At 39.1% G+C, this 17,662-nt stretch overlaps 1 long non-coding RNA gene across 3 annotated transcripts in view; it reads left to right on the forward strand.

Moving 5' to 3' along the window:
* Positions 1-493: 493 nt before the first annotated feature.
* The window catches only part of LOC147370897 (uncharacterized), a 29,232-nt gene continuing 12,063 nt past the window's right edge, over positions 494-17,662 (forward strand). For 2 of the 3 annotated variants that reach the window (XR_015165548.1, XR_015165549.1), the window contains exons 1-2: positions 494-936; positions 9,505-9,612. This is a non-coding gene — a long non-coding RNA (uncharacterized LOC147370897). Of the gene's footprint in view, positions 937-9,504; positions 9,613-14,814; positions 15,388-17,662 lie in introns of those variants that run through there. The other variant, XR_015165550.1, reaches the window with a different exon arrangement.

Raw genomic sequence — 17,662 nt, forward strand, 5'->3', positions numbered from 1 at the left:
GCTTGGGGCTAGTGCACTGGGACGACCCAGAGGGATGGTATGGGGAGGGAGGAGGGAGGAGGGTTCAGGATGGGGAACACATGTATACCTGTGGGGGATTCATATTGATATTTGGCAAAACTAATACAATTATGTAAATTTTAAAAATAAAAGAAAAGAAAAGAAAAAAAAATGATAATAGTAAAAATATATCTAGGGCTTTCTCTGGAGCTGTTGCAGACAGTGTGGGGTCAGTTCATTTTCAGATAGTTCCTTGGTCCAGCTTGTACTTCTCAAGGTCTATAGGCCCCTTCCTATGTAGTTGGTGCAACTACAGGGTTTTAATCTATTGCACCTGTCACTTCCAAAGCGGTTCCCTCTATTTTCGCTTCTTCTGTTTACTAGTCTCTTCAGTGTCTAATTTCCGCCCTGACACAAGGGGGGCAGTGATGGTCACTTTTTTTAGGCTCACTTGTTCAGTTGTGCTGTGAGGAGGGAGGAACACTGCAAACAAATATCACTGGCATGTGCTCACAGTGATTCAGCTACACTGGGTTTGCCTCGGCTCAGTGTGTGCGCTTTCCCAGTCTACACTGCTCAGGCTCTAGGTTTCTCTACCGGGAACTGTCTGATGCTGGCCCTGCATTGTAGGCACTCTCCAGGTCTAAGCCGCTCAGGTTCAGGTTCCGGGGTACTCCATAAAGGCATAGATTTGGTTGGGCCTGCATTTTGTGCTTGTCCCAGGTCTGAGCAGCTCAGGTGACGAGGTGCTTGGCGAGCACAGTCGCCTCCAGTTAAAGGCTGTGACTTATCGCCTCCTCTATCCTAGCCACTCAGTTTTCTGGGTGTACAACAGGTGCGCCTTCTCAGATGTGCCGTGTGTCTCTTCTGGGGAGCTGATCTCTGGCTGCGACCCTCCCGGCGGATGTTGATCGTCCAGAATCCCAAGAAGTCTTGGTTAGCAACGATGTCTGCTTGCAGTTTGGTACAGGATGCCTCCCTGGGGCCGCAATTGCCCCTTTCTGGCTCTGGCTGCCCTCGCCTGCCTGTCTCCAGTGGGGAATGTGCCGGTCTGCAGCCGGCTAGCTCTGCTCAATCCTTTGTTCTGTGAGTGGGCCTGGTTGTGTCTTAGGTTAGGGCTTTTCGCAGGATAGCTATCCCACAGTCTGGGTTGCTATCTCAAGCTAGTACCTTCAGATTGCCCTTGGCGCATTCAGACCTGGTCCTTATCCTAAGCAATGCAGCCTGCGCCTCCCTGTCCAGCCCCCGCTTGCTAGTGGGAGATGCGAGCATCTGGGCTGCTCCACTGGGAGTTGCTGTTAGGCACATAATCTGTGAGTTTTAATTATTTATTTATTTTTCCTTCCAGTTATTTTGCCCTTTGAGATTCCAAGGCTTGCCACAGACCCACCAGAGAGAATGTTTCCTGGTGTTTGGAAACTTCTCTCTTTTTTAAGTCTCCCTTCCTGGGATGCATCTCCATCCCTACCTCTTTTGTCTCTCTTTTTATCTTTTATATTTTGTCCTACCTCCTTTCAAAGGCAATGGGCTGCCTTTTTGGGTGCCTGATGTCCTCTGCCAGCATTCAGAAGTTGTTTTGTGGAATTTGCTCAGCATTCAAATGTTCTTTCGATGAATTTGTGGGGAAGAAAGTGGTCTCCCTGTTCTATTCCTCCTCCATCTTCTTGATATTCTCTTCTAATCTCAGATCTCTAGGGAAATAAACTAGTGGGGTTCTCTTCCAAACTTGTTAAAGAATCCTGATCTGGTCACTTTTTATAATGAATTTAATGTGACCTTTAAACATTTTTGTTTGTATTTTTTACTCTCTTAAGATTTGTTTTCTTATGACAACCTTTATTTTCATTTTCTGATTAGAAACAGACAATTTCACAGAGAAATAAAGTATTTAGACAGTCTAAACATCAGGCAGTAAGTGTTTATTGATTATCCACTATGGAGGATGTTATAGAGTATTCAAAAGAAACATGCAAAATTAGTCTAACTCTTAAAGAAGCTTAAAATCAGCTGAGAAGGCATATATATTTGGGAAATGAATAACACTGAAACACTGTATGATTAGGTGGAAAATGGCTAGCACAGAAAATAAGGTGGCCCTAAATCTTGTGCAATTTTAAATTAAGAAATCTAGTTAAAATGTGTTTGTCTCCAAAATATAAGAAGTAATTAGTGTCAGGGAGATGTTTATACAAGTTTCAGGAATCATAACATTAAACATACAGTCTCTGGAGTTAGATAGTTCGATTTAATCTGCCTTTTATTTGCCATTTATCAGCTGTGTGATTTTAGAAGCTCTCTTAACCTCTTTGTGCCTTGTTTTGTCATCTGTAAATTGGGAGCAGTTTATTTCTAACTTATACTATGTATGTGATGTGAGCAATGCTCATGTTTGCTATGTTGTGCTAAAGCTAAGTATGCTGCTACTGCTGCTGCCAAGTCGCTTCAGTCGTGTCCGACTCTGTGTGACCCCATAGATGGCAGCCCACCAGCCTCCCTTGTCCCTGGGATTCTCCAGGCAAGAACTCTGCAGTGGGTTGCCATTGCCTTCTCCAATGCAAGAAAGTGAAAGTGAAGTCGCTCAGTCGTGTCTGACTCTTAGCGACCCCATGGACTTCAGCCTACCAGGCTCCTCTGCCCATGAGATTTTCCAGGCAAGAGTACTGGAGTGGGGTGCCATTGCCTTCTCCAGCTAAGTATGCTACAACTCAATAATTTAGACACTTGCAGGCAGTTAAATACTTGGCTGGAGTCATTAGATATTCAAATTATTTGACTAAGGAATTCTACTCATATGTTTTTATTATAAGCAAGAAGAGTAGGGGCAGGCTCCATTAACATTAGTTGAGATTATTATACTTAGTGAAGTTCACAGCATTAAAAAAATATTAATAACTTCAATGAAAACCCTGTGACTTACCCTTATTAGTTCCAGATAGGTAAATACTTTGCTAGTGAGTAATAAGTAAAATTAGCTTTCAACTCATAACATTATAAGTACAAGATTCTTGATATAAATATTAGTCATGCCACAGTAGAAACACATCTCTAGCTACACAAATAAGTTTAAGAAACACAATTATTATAGTAAAATAATTGGAAACAATTTAATAGTCAGTGTCAAAAGAATCTCCCTGCAATGCAGAAGACCTGGGTTCAATCCCTGGGTTGGGAAGATCCCTTGGAGAAGGAAATGGCAACCCACTCCAGTATTCTTTCCTTGAGAATTCTATGGACAGACCATGGAGTCACAAACAGTCAGACATGACTGAGTGACTAACACCTTCACTAACTTCATCAATGAACTAGTAAAATGAAATTTGGTAAATAAACATAAAAATAAAGTTGTTGAAATTAAATTTAGTACAATTATTATTCAAAAGTTTATAAGGCACATAATTAAATAACACATAATCAGTACAATTATACAAAATATGTAAACATGGATGGTAGAGGCAAACACAAAATTATTGGTTTGTGCAATATATGATTCATATTTACTTTAGTCTGTATTATTTTTTCCATAAAAATCCCAAGGAAAGAAACTTAGAGGTAATTTATTAATACATACATTGTTGAAATCATTAATTTATTTATAAAATTACTTTGAAAATATATAAATTATATATAAACCCACTGAGATTAGTTCCTTGTATATGATAATACTAAGACAAAGTTATTTCCCTTAAGACATTCCAGGCTACTGAATTCAGTAAAGGCATTTATATTTTCAAAATTATTTTCTACTTAGAAAAAAATAATCTAGATTTGTATAACATTCTTTCTTTCCTGCAAAATGAAATCTAGGTGGTTTTATATATATATATAATAAAGAGGAGGCTCTATGGGCTCCCCTCGTGGCTCAGATGGTAAGGAATCCACCTGCAATGCAGGAGAACCAGGTTGGGAAGACCCCTGAAGAAGGGAATGGCTACCCACTCCAGTATTCTTGCCTGGAGCATTCGATGGACCAGCCCACCTGGAGCCTGGTGGGCTATAGTCCATGGGGTCACAAAGATTCAGACATGACTAAGTGACTAACATTATACCACTATATAATATATATACCTGGAATGTGTAATACATTTTAAGAGAAAAATTTTCCTAATACCATAAAGTAAATTATTAACAAATTCAACTTTATGAAAATTACTTTTCCATTAGAAAAATTACTGTGAATGAAGGCAATAAAACACAAAACGGTACTGGATAATGATATTTATAACACATGCATGTGTGTATGCCAAGTTGCTTCAGTTGTGTCCAACTTTTTATGACCCCATGGACGTCATCCCTCCTGGTTTTTCTGTCCATGGAATTCTCCAGAAGAGAATACTGCAGTGGGTTGCCATGCCTTCCTCCAGGGATCTTACCAACCCAGGGATCAAACCCGTTTCTCCTGCAGCTCCTGCATTGCAAGTGGATTCTTTACCTCTTGAGCCACCAGGCAAGTCCCCTATAATAGGTAACGCAAATTAGTTTACTATATAAGATAGAAAAAAATTTAAAGGATCATCAGACAATTGGAAAACAGGGCCAAATAAATAACATGATACAGCAAGCATCCTGAGTTATGTTGTCATTATATTGGTGTATTCATTCAGTTCAGTTCAGTCACTCAGTTGTGTCCTACTCTTTGCAACCCCATGAATCGCAGCATGCCAGGCCTCCCTGTCTATCACCAACTCCTGGAGTTCATTCAGACTTACATCCATCAAGTCAGTGATGCCATCCAGCTATCTCATCCTCTGTTGTCCCCTTCTCTTCCTGCCCCCAATCCCTCCCAGCATCAGAGTCTTTTCCAATGAGTCAACTCTTTGCATGAAGTGGCCAAAGTACTGGAGTTTCAGTTTCAGCATCAGTCCTTCCAATGAACACCCAGGACTGATCTTTTTAGGATAGACTGGTTGGATCTCCTTGCAGTCCAAGGGACTCTCAAGAGTCTTCTCCAACACCACAGTTCAAAAGCATCAATTCTTTGGTGCTCAGCTTTCTTCACAGTACAACTCTCACATCCATACATGACCACTGGAAAAACCATAGCCTTGACTAGATGGACCTTTGTTGGCAAAGTAATGTCTCTGCTTTTGAATATGCTATCTAGGTTGGTCATAACTTTCCTTCCAAGGAGTAAGCGTCTTTTAATTTCATGGCTGCAGTCACCATCTGCAGTAATTTTGGAGCCCAAAAAATAAAGTCTGACACTGTTTCCACTGTTTCCCCATCTATTTCCCATGAAGTGATGGGACCAGATGCCATGATCTTCATTTTCTGAATGTTGAGCTTTAAGCCAATTTTTCACTCTCCTCTTTCACTTTCATCAAGAGGCTTTTTAGTTCCTCTTCACTTTCTGCCATAAAGGTGGGGTCATCTGCATATCTGAGGTTATTAATATTTCTCCCAGCAATCTTGATTCCAGCTTGTGTTTCTTCCAGCCCAGCGTTTCTCATGATGTACTCTGCATATAAGTTAAATAAGCAGGGTGACAATATTCAGCCTTGATGAACTCCTTTTCCTATTTGGAACCAGTCTGTTGTTCCATGTCCAGTTCTAACTGTTGCTTCCTGACCTGTATATAGGTTTCTCAAGAAGCAGATCAGGTGGTCTGGTATTCCCATCTCTTTCAGAATTTTCCACAGTTTATTGTGATCCACACAGTCAAAGGCTTGGCATAGTCAATAAAGCAGAAATAGATGTTTTTCTGGAACTCTCTTGCTTTTTCCATGATCCAGCGGATGTTGGCAATTTGATCTCTGATTCCTCTGCCTTTTCTAAAACCAGCTTGAACATCTAACCTTCCTAAAAAGATTATTTTCAACTAAAACTGCTGCAGAAGAAATAGAAAACCTGGGTCATCACGTAACGATTAAGGAACAAAGATGTTAGATAAAAATATGTTCTCATAAAGAAAGCTAAGTCCAAATGTTTTTCTATGTGAATTATATCCAAAATTAAAAAGAAAAACATATACAAAGTATTTCAGAAAATAAAATAATAGGGAAAAACATCAAATTCATTTTATGAGCCTAGTATAAATCTGATGGGAGCTTCCCAGACGGCTCAGTGATAAAATATCTGCCTGGCAATGTAGGAGATGTAGGTTTAGTGCCTGGGTCAGGAAGATCCCTGGAGAAGGTAATGGCAACCCACTCCAGTATTGCCTGTAAATCCCATGGACAGGGGAGCCTGGTTGGCTACAGTCCATGGGGTCTCAAAAGAGTCAGACATGACTTACCAACTAAATAACAATAACATAAACCTGATATCAAATTTAGAGAAAGAATTAGAAACAAAAATTACAGGTCAATCTTACTTTGAATATAAATGAAAAATCACTGAATAGGCAACCCCAAATCCAGCAATATATAAGAAAGATACTACATCATAACCCACCTGCATGTAAGAAAGTGAAAGTGAAAGTCACTCAGTTGTGTCTGACTCTTCGTGACCCCATGGACTGTACAGTCCATGAAATTCTCCAGGCCAGAATACTGGAGTGGGTAGACTTTCCCTTCTCCAGGGGATCTTCCCAACTCAGGAATCCAACCCAGGTCTCCCACATTGCAGGTGGATTCTTTACCAGCTGAGCCACAAGGGAAGCCTAAGAATACTGGAGTGGGTAGCCTATCCCTTCTCTAGCAGATCTTGCTGACCCAGGAACTGAACAGGGGTCTCCCGTATTGCAGGCAGATTCTTTACCCATTGAGCTATCAGGGAAGCCCTGCATATAAGGAAGCAGATTTAATTCAACATTCAACAACCTACACTGTAATTATCCACATTAGTAGAAATAGAAAAATTATATAATCATTTCAATGGAAGCTTAAATAAATCTGTGATCAAATCCAACAAACTTTACCTATTGTGTATGTATAAACCACACATATTGGTGGTGGTTTAGGTGCTAAGTCATGTCCAACTCTTGCAACCCCATGGACTGTAGCCTGCCAGGCTCCTCTGTCCATGGGATTCTTCAGGCAAGAACACTGGAGTGGGTTGCCATTTCCTTCTCCAGGGGATCTTCCCAACCCAGGGATCAAACCCAGGTCTCCCGCATTGCAGGCAGATTCTTTACCAACTGAGCTATGAGGGAAGCCCATATGGCTTCCATATATATATATGAAATATATATATATATATATATTACCAAATTAGGAATAAAAATAAACCTCTTTAACCTGATAAAGGAAATAAAAAAATATTCAAACAAATTATTAGAATAAGTAAATTTAGCAGTTTCTTGATAAAATGCCAATATATAAAATTTAATTTTTGTATGTATGAATACCATTTTTTAGTATATAATATTAATACACAGATATAATACGAACACACAAACTCAACTCAATATATAAAATATGATTTTATTTGTACACAATATATAAAAGTAACATTTCCAATAGAAACAACGTACACCAAAGTGCACCTAGGAGCAAAATAATGTATAAAAATTTTAAAGGAGAAAATTATAAAAATTTACAGAAAAATAGAAAATAAAGCATAAAAGTAAGAGATGTAAATACCACATTTGTGTATGAAAATATTAAATATCTTAAAGGTAATTTCTTTCTGAAGTGATCTAGTGAATAATGGGTAATTCTAAAAATTATTTGAAAGGATTTCTAAGTTGAATTAGCAATATAAATAATAGAATAAAGGACAAAAAACAGCTAAGATTTTTCAAAAAAGAGCCAGAGGAGCATTCATACTGTCCTGGATATAAAAATTTACTGTCAATACATGAAAAATTAGAACAATATTTTATGAGCCTAGGGTAGACTGAGAGGTCAGAATCATATCCACCCCGTATTTAAAAGACTAATTCATGGCAGTACTCCATTGCATTATCAATGGTGAAAAATGGGTTAATTATTAAATAATGCATGGATTGCTCATTTAAAAAGAAAATAAAAGAACAAAAAATAGATCTTGACCCAATATCTTACACAAAACAAAATTCCAGATAGATCTAGTACTTAAACATGCATAGCCAACTTTACAAAAGAATGTTAGAATAAAGCCTTTGTGACTTTAAACTTGAAAAAAAGTTTATTTAAAAAGATAAAAGGCTAAAACCATAAAATAAAAACTAAATTAAAATTAAATTCCATTTCTCAAAAGTTGCCATATAGAGATTAGAGAAAGCACAAACTTGAAAATGCTGTTTGCAATCTGTAAAACCAGAAAAAGGTTAGAGTAAGAAATTGATAACCTATTTTTTAAATCAAGAAGAAAAAGACAAGTATTTTAATATAAAAATGGATGAAATATCCAAACAAATATTTCAGAATAGGAAAACACAAATGGACCCAAGATTATATGAAAATATTCTCTCAACTTTATTAGAAATCAGAGAACAGCCAATTAAAAACTCTCACTTTTGTAACACTGCAACACCTGAAAATATCAAGTACTCTTAAGCACGTGAAGTAGTCACTGAAAGTGAGGGTCCAAGCTGAAACAATGACTTTGAAAAACAATTTTGGCATGATTAGTAAGCTTGAGAATATCTGATGACCCAGCAGTTCTGTTTTTCAAAATACATAGACTTGAGAAACTTTTCTGTGTAGTTACCACAAGAGATATAAAAGAACATGTGCAGCAGCACTGCATTTAATTAAAAAAAATTATTCATCAATAGTGTACCACATAAATAACTAATGGACTATTCATTCAATGGGATACAACAGTGAAGATGAGTTAGTACAATACAGATTAATCTCAAAATCCTATGTTGTATGAAAGAAGCAATTCATCATAGAATATAGAATATTTCCCCCTCTACTTAATGCCCCAAACCAGCTAAAACTAAACAATACATATTTAGGGGTAAATACAGATGTGGTAAAAATGCTAAGGCATGGGACTTCCCTGGTGGTCCAGCGGCTAAGACTCCGTGCTCCCATTGCAGGGGATCTGAGTTAGATCGGGGTCAGGGAGCTTGATCCTACATGCCACAAGTAAGACTTCACATGCTGTAACTAAGACCTGGCACAGCCAAATAAATAAATATTTTTAAACATGGTAAGGCAAAATTGCATTGTTAGCACAAAAATTTCAGTTACCTCTGATGGTGGTGAAATAGAATGTTAGCAGAAGAATGCAGGAATTTTTCAGGTGATTCTGAAGTTTGGTGTTAGGTACTGCCAAGTCTCTTCAGTCGTGTCCGACTCTGTGCGACCCCACGGACGGCAGCCTACCAGGCTTCTCCGTCCATGGGATTCTCCAGGCAAGAACACTGGAGCGGGTTGCCATTTCCTTCTCCAGGTGTTAGGTACAGGGGTGTTTATTTTATTTATTTTTATTAATGTGCTTTAAAATGTACTATATACATATTTATACATTTTCTTTGATATGACGTATTTCTCAATTTACACAGTGAAAAAAATATTTTTCTCTTCTACCAGAGCTCATTTTAATCTCTTGAACACTGAACTAAAACTATTTTGTTGTTTTGTACATTCCTAAACACTTGTTCACACTTCTGTACAAAATACTTTCTTTCAGCCATTTGATACCCTCCAAACACCTTGGAGAGTCAAGACATCTTTATTTGCTTAGAAAGGATATGGGAAAATACACCAACCCCTGTACTGAGAATTTACCATCTACCAGGTATGCTATATAATTTCAATATCTGTCTTATTTAATTAACATATTAATATCCTGAGGTATTATTATTTCCATTTTTACTTGAAGAATCAGAGGGTCATCCACATGCCGAGTTGTGATTTGAGGCCAGGCTAGTTGGATATCAACTGTGTATTTTCATTCACTCCCTGTTTTCACAGATTTAGCATTTATTTCTGACACCTTGAGATCCTGAGCTACTTGTGAGCAAGAACTGTGGGAGTGTGGTTTGGGGGAGAATGGTTACCTGTGTATGTATAGTTGGATCCCTTTGCCATTTACCTGAAACTGTCACAACATTGTTTATTGGCTGTGAAAGTGTTAGTCGCTCAATGGTGTCTCACTCTAAAGATGCTAAGGCATGGAACTTCTGTGGTGGTTCAGTGGGACCATCACCCACCAGATTCCTCTGTCCATGGAATTTTCCAGTCAAGAATACTAGAGTGGGATCCCATTTACTTCTCTGGGGGATTTTCCCGACCCAGAGTTCAAACCTGGATCTCCTGCATTGTAGTTGGATTCTTTACTGTCTGAGCCACCAGGAAAGCCTGTTAATTGGCTATACCCCAATACAAAATAAAAAGCTGAAAAAACAAAAACAAAAAATAGCTATGGTACTTCATCCTCAGAGCCCTTAACTCTGACCCAGATTAGGGTTAGAGCAATCAGTGAGTTTTAGGACATTTTGGCCCATGTATTTATCATGAGTTATAATAGCCAGAATGAGAGAGGAACATTTTAAATTATTTAATTCAATGATCTTACATTATATTTAAGTAAACTGAGGCCTGAAATGTTTAATTGGCCAGTCTCTGACACCACATCCACAGAACTAAGAGATATATCCATCTTTGTATCTCTTTTCTCCTTGGTCTTCTCTTTCCAACATCTCCCACTGTGGATTTGGCTATTTTTTCCATGTGGAGTTGGATAGGGTCCACTTGAAGAGTTTAACACCTATCTGTTTGTCCAATCTATTCCCTAACTTAGGTGTTTTCCTTAGTGAATAGAGCTGAGGACATTTTAATTAATTTATTATGTCCCTTCAATTAAGGGACCCAATTAATAATTGAAATGGATTTTTAATTGGTTTATATCCTCTAGGGTATCATATTAATAACATAAATAAACTAACAGGTTTGCATTAAATTAGAATTCATCTATATGTATATTTGTTGCCTCCCAATACATTATCTATTCTTAACCTCCAAAACCGAATGTAACTTTTTAAATGAAGATATCCTAATGGGCTCGTTTTTTGTTATTGTTATTCCACTTTAAGGCAAGGTCATAGTGTGTTCTAGTTTGAAATGAAAAATATTGATGTTATTTTTACTTTTGTCACTAGATTCATAATTTCCCCAGTTCTCCAGTCCTTTCATGTAGAAATCACTTTTGAGTAGTCTCTCTTCTTCAACAGTCTATCTGATCATAGCCTTAGGTACCACCTCAGAGAGGCAGATCATTTGTTTTTAGGTAATGAAATTGAAAATCAGAGAAGTCACACAGCATGCCTGAGCTCACACAGCAAGTTAGTAATAAGGATAGTGGTCTGTATTTAGACGTCTTGTGGATTTTTCCCTCAAATGTCATTTACTTTGGCCCTCCATTCCCCTTTGGGATGTTATAACACAAGATTACATTGGGATGAATCTTCCCTTCTGTTGAGAATAACTGAATGACTTATCTTATTGGAAAAAATAATCGAATTTCTTTCTGTTATTCCCAGCACTTAGCAAAATATCTAGGACAATAGTGTCTTATTACAAGTTATTCAGGGTAAACTGCCCAAAGGCTTCTAGCATTTTCTCCTGCCTGAAGTGTTAAATGAATGCACCCTCAGAAGGACATTTCAGTACAATCCACCCTTGAATGGTTGGGCTAATTTATTTTTGCAACATTGTTCCTGATATTTCTCTTATACAATTTATCTTCCCTGCATAGCTACCATGTTTCCCATCGGATCCCACTGACATTCTTTCTTCCCTGCCTCCAGTTCTGAAGACTCCTCTAACTCAGTGATTTGCAAAATGTAGTCCTCAGACTATGATCTGAGAAATTGGTAAAAAAGCTGATTCTTGGCCCTTCTCCTCACTATTTCTGGGGGTGAGTTCTACACTCTGTTTTAACAAGTTCTCCAGGTGATTGGGATGCATGAGAAAGTTTGAGAACAGTTATTCTACTTAATGGATGAAGAAAGGGATTCTTAGGTCTTACAAGTCTTTCAAGACTTCAATTTTTCCTAAGTGGATAAATGAAACCCTTTCTAATACTCATGCACTCTAATACCTCAAACTCCTCCTTTAACAGAATCAAATTTTCTGTATTTGGGGGTATATGCCTTATTATTCCCAAGTGAAAACTGAGGGTAAGTATTCCAGGCTTTATTTCTAATTATTCTTCCACATAATGCCTCACACTTGTTAATGCATCAATATATACTTATCGAATCACTGTATGTACATGTGCTCATTCACATCTGACTCTTTGTGACCCCATGGACTGTAACCCATCAGGCTCTTCTGCCCGTGGAATTTTCCTGGCAAGAATACTGGAGTAGAGTGCCATTTCCTTCTCCAGGGCATCTTCCCAACCCAGGGATTGAACCCACATCTCTTGCATCTCCTGCATTAGCAGGCAGATTCTTTACCACTAGCACCACCTGGGAAGTGCTATTGTATCACTAGAGGCAGGAATAATGATGATGATCATGATAATTTTTAGAGTGAATATTTGTCCTGTTTGCGGTCCAGTGACATGTTTTCCATATTCTTTCTAAGGTTGGAAATTCCTTTTTTCCATGGCATTGGAAATTAGAATAGAAAAAATTCTATTTTCCCAAAATAAAAGGCCAAACTCCCCCAATTTCTCTTATAACTAGTGCATGGCTCAATCAATGGAAAGATTTAAAAACCCAGTGATACAGAAAAGAACAGATGGAGAATTCCTTTTATCTCCTGTAGTGGTCACAGTAGCAATGGCTATTTGTTAAATTCTGGCAAAGAAGTGGTCTTGGGGGTGCTTTAGGTAAATTCAAGTTCCTTAGCAATGGCAAGTTCCAAGAGGGCAGTGGTACTCTAATGTCCATGGTGGCACCAGCACATTCTTGCATTTCTTATCAGACAAGTTCCTGAAAGATTAGCATTTAGTCTGACTCCCCAGCCTACTCACTGATTCTTTGGGCAACCCAATATCTTTCCATGCTTTTCTTAATAACTGAGTCAGTATTTGTTGCTTACACTATAGCACCCTGACTGATGCAGTAATAATAATGACTGTTCTATTTGATTGAGTAGTTGATATGTCTATTAGGCTGCCTATGCATCCCAAATATAACAGAAAATTAATTTATCTGAAAAGACAAAGATTGCAGAATAAGTCATATTTGTTTGCCTTCTGTCAGGCTTCCATACACAAATATGAATATTTGACACTCTATTGCTCCAGAGGGACAGCAGGGAGTAAAGACTAACACATTCTTTTGTGTTGTAAACTACATCATCATTGCTCAAGGGGACAATGGGTGTTGCCCTCTACCACCTGTGTCTGGGTGTTGCTAAGGTCTTTCCTTTGTCAGCTCACATTTCCAATCTTTAAGGTCAAGGTTTTCTGCTCCAGGCACATCTTGGGTGGGTAAAAGGAAGCATTCACATACAAAAGTTCAGGCAGCATGACTGGGAAAATCACCCATCTGACCCAGAGAGACTCTCTTCTTGGAAAATTACTAAATTATATCCAACTATAAAAACCTCACTTTGAATTGTCTAACAATGTGAATCTCATTTAATGTTCACAAAATCTCTGAGGTGGATGCAGAGGGTGTCATTCTTACTTTACAGATGAGGCTCTGAAAGGTAAAAATCAAGGTCATGGTTACATACCTAAATGTTAGTAGAATTAGGATTTAATTTCCTGTTGACCCAATTCAACAGCCTTTATTCTTCCTGATGAAATGCTGTCTTGCAAGGAAGGCCTCCTCTCTACAGTCTTTCTGTATACTCCACTTTCTCCTTCCCAGATTTTACTGATCACATTCTCCTTTAAGTCCTCAACATACTTCTGTTGTAGAACATAGAATACTTTGCCACTCACATTCCATACCTCTCTATCTGAAGTATAGATTACTGAGAACACAGATTATGCTTTACTTGTTTCCCATGTTCCTAGTACAGTGCATGGATTACAGTATTTGCTTAATAAATATTTATCACAAGAATGGATGGGTGAATAAAAGCAGAGGGGAAAATCCAATTCTATATAGATAATTATGACGTGTTCACTTAGCATTCCCCCGAAACACACAAGTGAAAGGGAAAAGAGAGCTCTGGAACTATCCCTTCTACTGGGATCGACTCACTATGGTTCACTTCAGAGAAAATAACTACACTCTTCTAGTTCATTACAAATAAACCCCAACTACTCCAACATTCCAGTGCAGCTGGCTTGCTTGGCTACTATCTAGATCCCTTCATAATAGCACACACTGCCATTTCATTACTGACAAGGGGCCTTGGAACCACCTAAAGAACACTCTGTGTGAGGCTGAAGTGGCAGTATTGCTGCTCCATTGCAGCTGAAGGTGTCCTCATCTGGGGAAGGACTTCTGGATAATGAACCTTAACTGCCAGTCCCTATCAAGGAAGTCAAGCCACTTTCCAAAGCTTGGGAGTCATTTGCTTGCATTAGATGGTGTCTGAGCTCTAGAGGTTGATGTGGAACCAGCAATGTATGTAATGAACATTTATGGAATTAAATGCTACGGCCATCATGATTACACAAAACTAAAAACAAATAAAGAAGTGACCATACAATCTGCTTGCATTGCATTCCACTTGGAGAATCCAATTTGTAATTCTGAGGGAGAGAAAATACTATCTCTCCCCATTCCTTTCTTTTAAAAGAGGTGGCAGAGGAGAGGAAGTAGTGCATAGGTTTTGAGTTCCAAAGACCAGGGTCTAATATTGGCTTCCTCTCACATTCATTGTTGACCTTCAGAAAGTTCCTTCCCATCCCTTAGACTCCAATTTCTCTTCAGCAAAATAAGTATCATAATATCTTCCTCTCACTCTGCCCATAAGGATTAAATGAGATGGTGTACATGAAATATCTGCTCTATTGTACCTGCTTGTTTAATTTTTTCTCGTTTACCACTGATTTATCTGTGTCCTCCTCGCTCCTTTATCTCAGCACAGAAGTACATTGTGTTCTATTGAGGGTGACCTGCAGGCCTTTCTGAAAGAGAAGGTAGAAGACAAGGGAAAGCAAGAATTTATTAGTTATGCAAAGAATCCTTTCCTCCAAGGATGAACATTCTACAGGCAGGAGAAAAGAATCCATGGGGACCTGGGCAGATTGAAACAGCTGTACACTGAGGAGGTTCATGCTGGGAGAAGACATTTCCTTTAAAGTGTTTCTGCATCTTCAAAGCACAACATTGAAAAAGGCCAAATGATGTTCCCTCTGCTGAATAAAGCTGGGACAGCTGCTTTAACCTCACTACATGTGGGAAAAGGGCTTTGATGAACTGAGAGTGGCTTTATGGGCAGTGACTTCCTTCTTGGTCCTGGACCGTAAGCAATTTGTGCAATGCGAATAGAACAGACTATTCCATTTCTAAGTTTTCTCTGTGTGGACTGCCTCTGGTCCACAGGGATGTTGCTAAAACGGTCTTTGAAGTGGGGAAGATTATTATTTGTGGGGTGATGCTGGGGATCTCGTTGTTTTGGTGTAAATGAGCATTAAAGATCATTTTGTCAATCATTTCAGTTCAGTTCAGTCACTCAGTCATGTCCGACTCTTTGCAACCCCATGAATCACAGCACGCCAGGCCTCCCTGTCCATCACAAACTCCCAGAGTTCACTCAGACTCAAGTCCATCGAGTCAGTGATGCCATCCAGCCATCTCATCCTCTGGTGTCCCCTTCTCCTCCTGCTCCCAGTCCCTCCCAGCATCAGAGTCTTTTCCAGTGAATCAGCTCTTCGCATAAGGTGGCCAAAGTACTGGAGTTTCAGCTTCAGCATCATTCCCTCCAAAGAAATCCCAGGACCCAGGCCCATTCAAGTGCACAGCTGAGTGGGTCTTTACATGTATATCAATAATTACAGTGGGGAATATAATTTTACATTTGAGTCTAAATACTCCTTCCCATTTTTGAGACAAATTCCAGAATTCTTAAATAAAAGAGTGATTTATGCTTATGTATCAGAATTCCCCATCATTGTGATATAATTCAACCCTCTGAGTTTCCTCTATAAAGTTGGATGAGACAGATAAGTCCATTCTACAGATGAGAAGAGTGAGGCTCAGTGAGGATGCATTTGTCTAAGATGGTGCAGCTGGTTAGGAGCAACATCAATATCAGAATAACCATCAAGATGTATTTCACCAAGATGGTCACAGATTCTATGGGTATTTGGAGCTGAATTTAATATAAATAACAATAGAAAAACATCCTGTTTTGTAAATTTTAAAAAACATGACTATGTGAACACATTTCTAGGTTCCTTCCTAGGACTATGGATGGAGTCTGGGCAAGCTAGGGTCCTGGAGTGTGACCTTCACTATCTTCACAGTAAATGGCTTCTGCAAAGGAACATGCTAGCAAGAGACTTTTGCCTGGCAACATGCACTTGAGTGATAACTCATTATCATTATGATTACTCTGTTTGGCTTATGTCATCTCTAAAGTGACCCAGAGGTATACTACTCAAGATGGGAGCAGTGGGAGACCTGGACGAGTCATGCTGAAGTTTACTGCTGCCTTTAAAACACCTGCACCCAACCTATTCATCCCCAGCACTCCCATTTCTTCCTTGGGGAGATTATTCTTCCCCAGAGCCTGCTCTGTTTGGCCGCTGGTTCAGGTCCCATGCCGTGCTTTACAGACTGAACATAGCTGCTCCTCATAACACACATAATCTGATTCAGCTAAGAGCCTACCCCTTCTTCATTCTTTCCTATCTCCCTTCCTTGGAAAGTTGTATTGTGTCATCTCATTTTCAGAGGTCATGACTTTCCCTTTCCTTTGGTTCTCTTTTTGCAGCTTTAAACAATGATTTTTGTTGTTGTTTTTGGAACTCCATGGAAGCTTTGTAAGCACCCATCTGCCTTTTTCATGCCAAGTCCAGTCATCATCACTCATCTGAACCACGTGCTGGGCTCACGGGCTGTGCAGAGTAGGCAGAGCAGGCAGTTGCCTAGGTGTCAGGAGACTCAAGTTCTAATCTTAACCTTGCTCCCTTCTTCATATCTGACCTTGCATCATAGTCTTACATTTTCGTATTCTGGAAATAATGGATTCACAGTGCAATATGTTAGGTGGAAACTTTAAGCAATGACTTCCATGTGGTTGAATTGCATAAGAAAATAATGATAGACCTTTTTTAAACAAATTAATTTATTTTTTATTGAAGGATAATTGATTTACAGAATTTTGCTGTTTTCTGTCAAACCTCAACATGAATCAGCCATAGGTATACATATATCCCCTCCCTTTTGAACCTCCCTCCCATCTCCCTCTCCACCCCACCCCTCTAGGTTGATACAGAGCACCTGTTTGAGTTTCCTGAGCCATACAGCAAATGACTTTTTTTTTTAAAAGCAAATTTTCAGGCTCAGTCTCAGATCTTGTGAATCATAGGAAGAGACAGATAGTCACAATGATGTTGCCCAAAGCATCACCAACAGCCAAAAAAGCAGATGGCAGTTCCAATAAGCCATAGATAAGCCAGGAACTCAGGGAATAGCATGATATCAACACTAACCCTTTTCATCTAAATCTTAGATAATGATCCAGCTGAACTTGAACTTTGATCTGTTGGCCATGCGTAGCTCTTACAGGCACTTTTGGGCTCCACTTGGCCAAGCAACTCAATGAGCTGCCTCCTTGCTTAGCTTCCACTGTTGTTGGCAGCAAAATTCCTGGGGACAGCAAGCCTTCTCAAGGGCAGAGCTGGTCTTTAAAACCCCCTTAAGTAAGTGGTGTCCTTGTGCACGCTGGGACACGGTGCGGCAGGGATCTGTGTGGCGCCTACT

The sequence above is a fragment of the Bos grunniens genome, chromosome 6 (assembly GCF_055505025.1).
Source record: "Bos grunniens cultivar Pamir isolate PY7600 chromosome 6, Bosgru_T2T1.0, whole genome shotgun sequence".
NCBI classification, from domain to species: domain Eukaryota; kingdom Metazoa; phylum Chordata; class Mammalia; order Artiodactyla; family Bovidae; genus Bos; species Bos grunniens.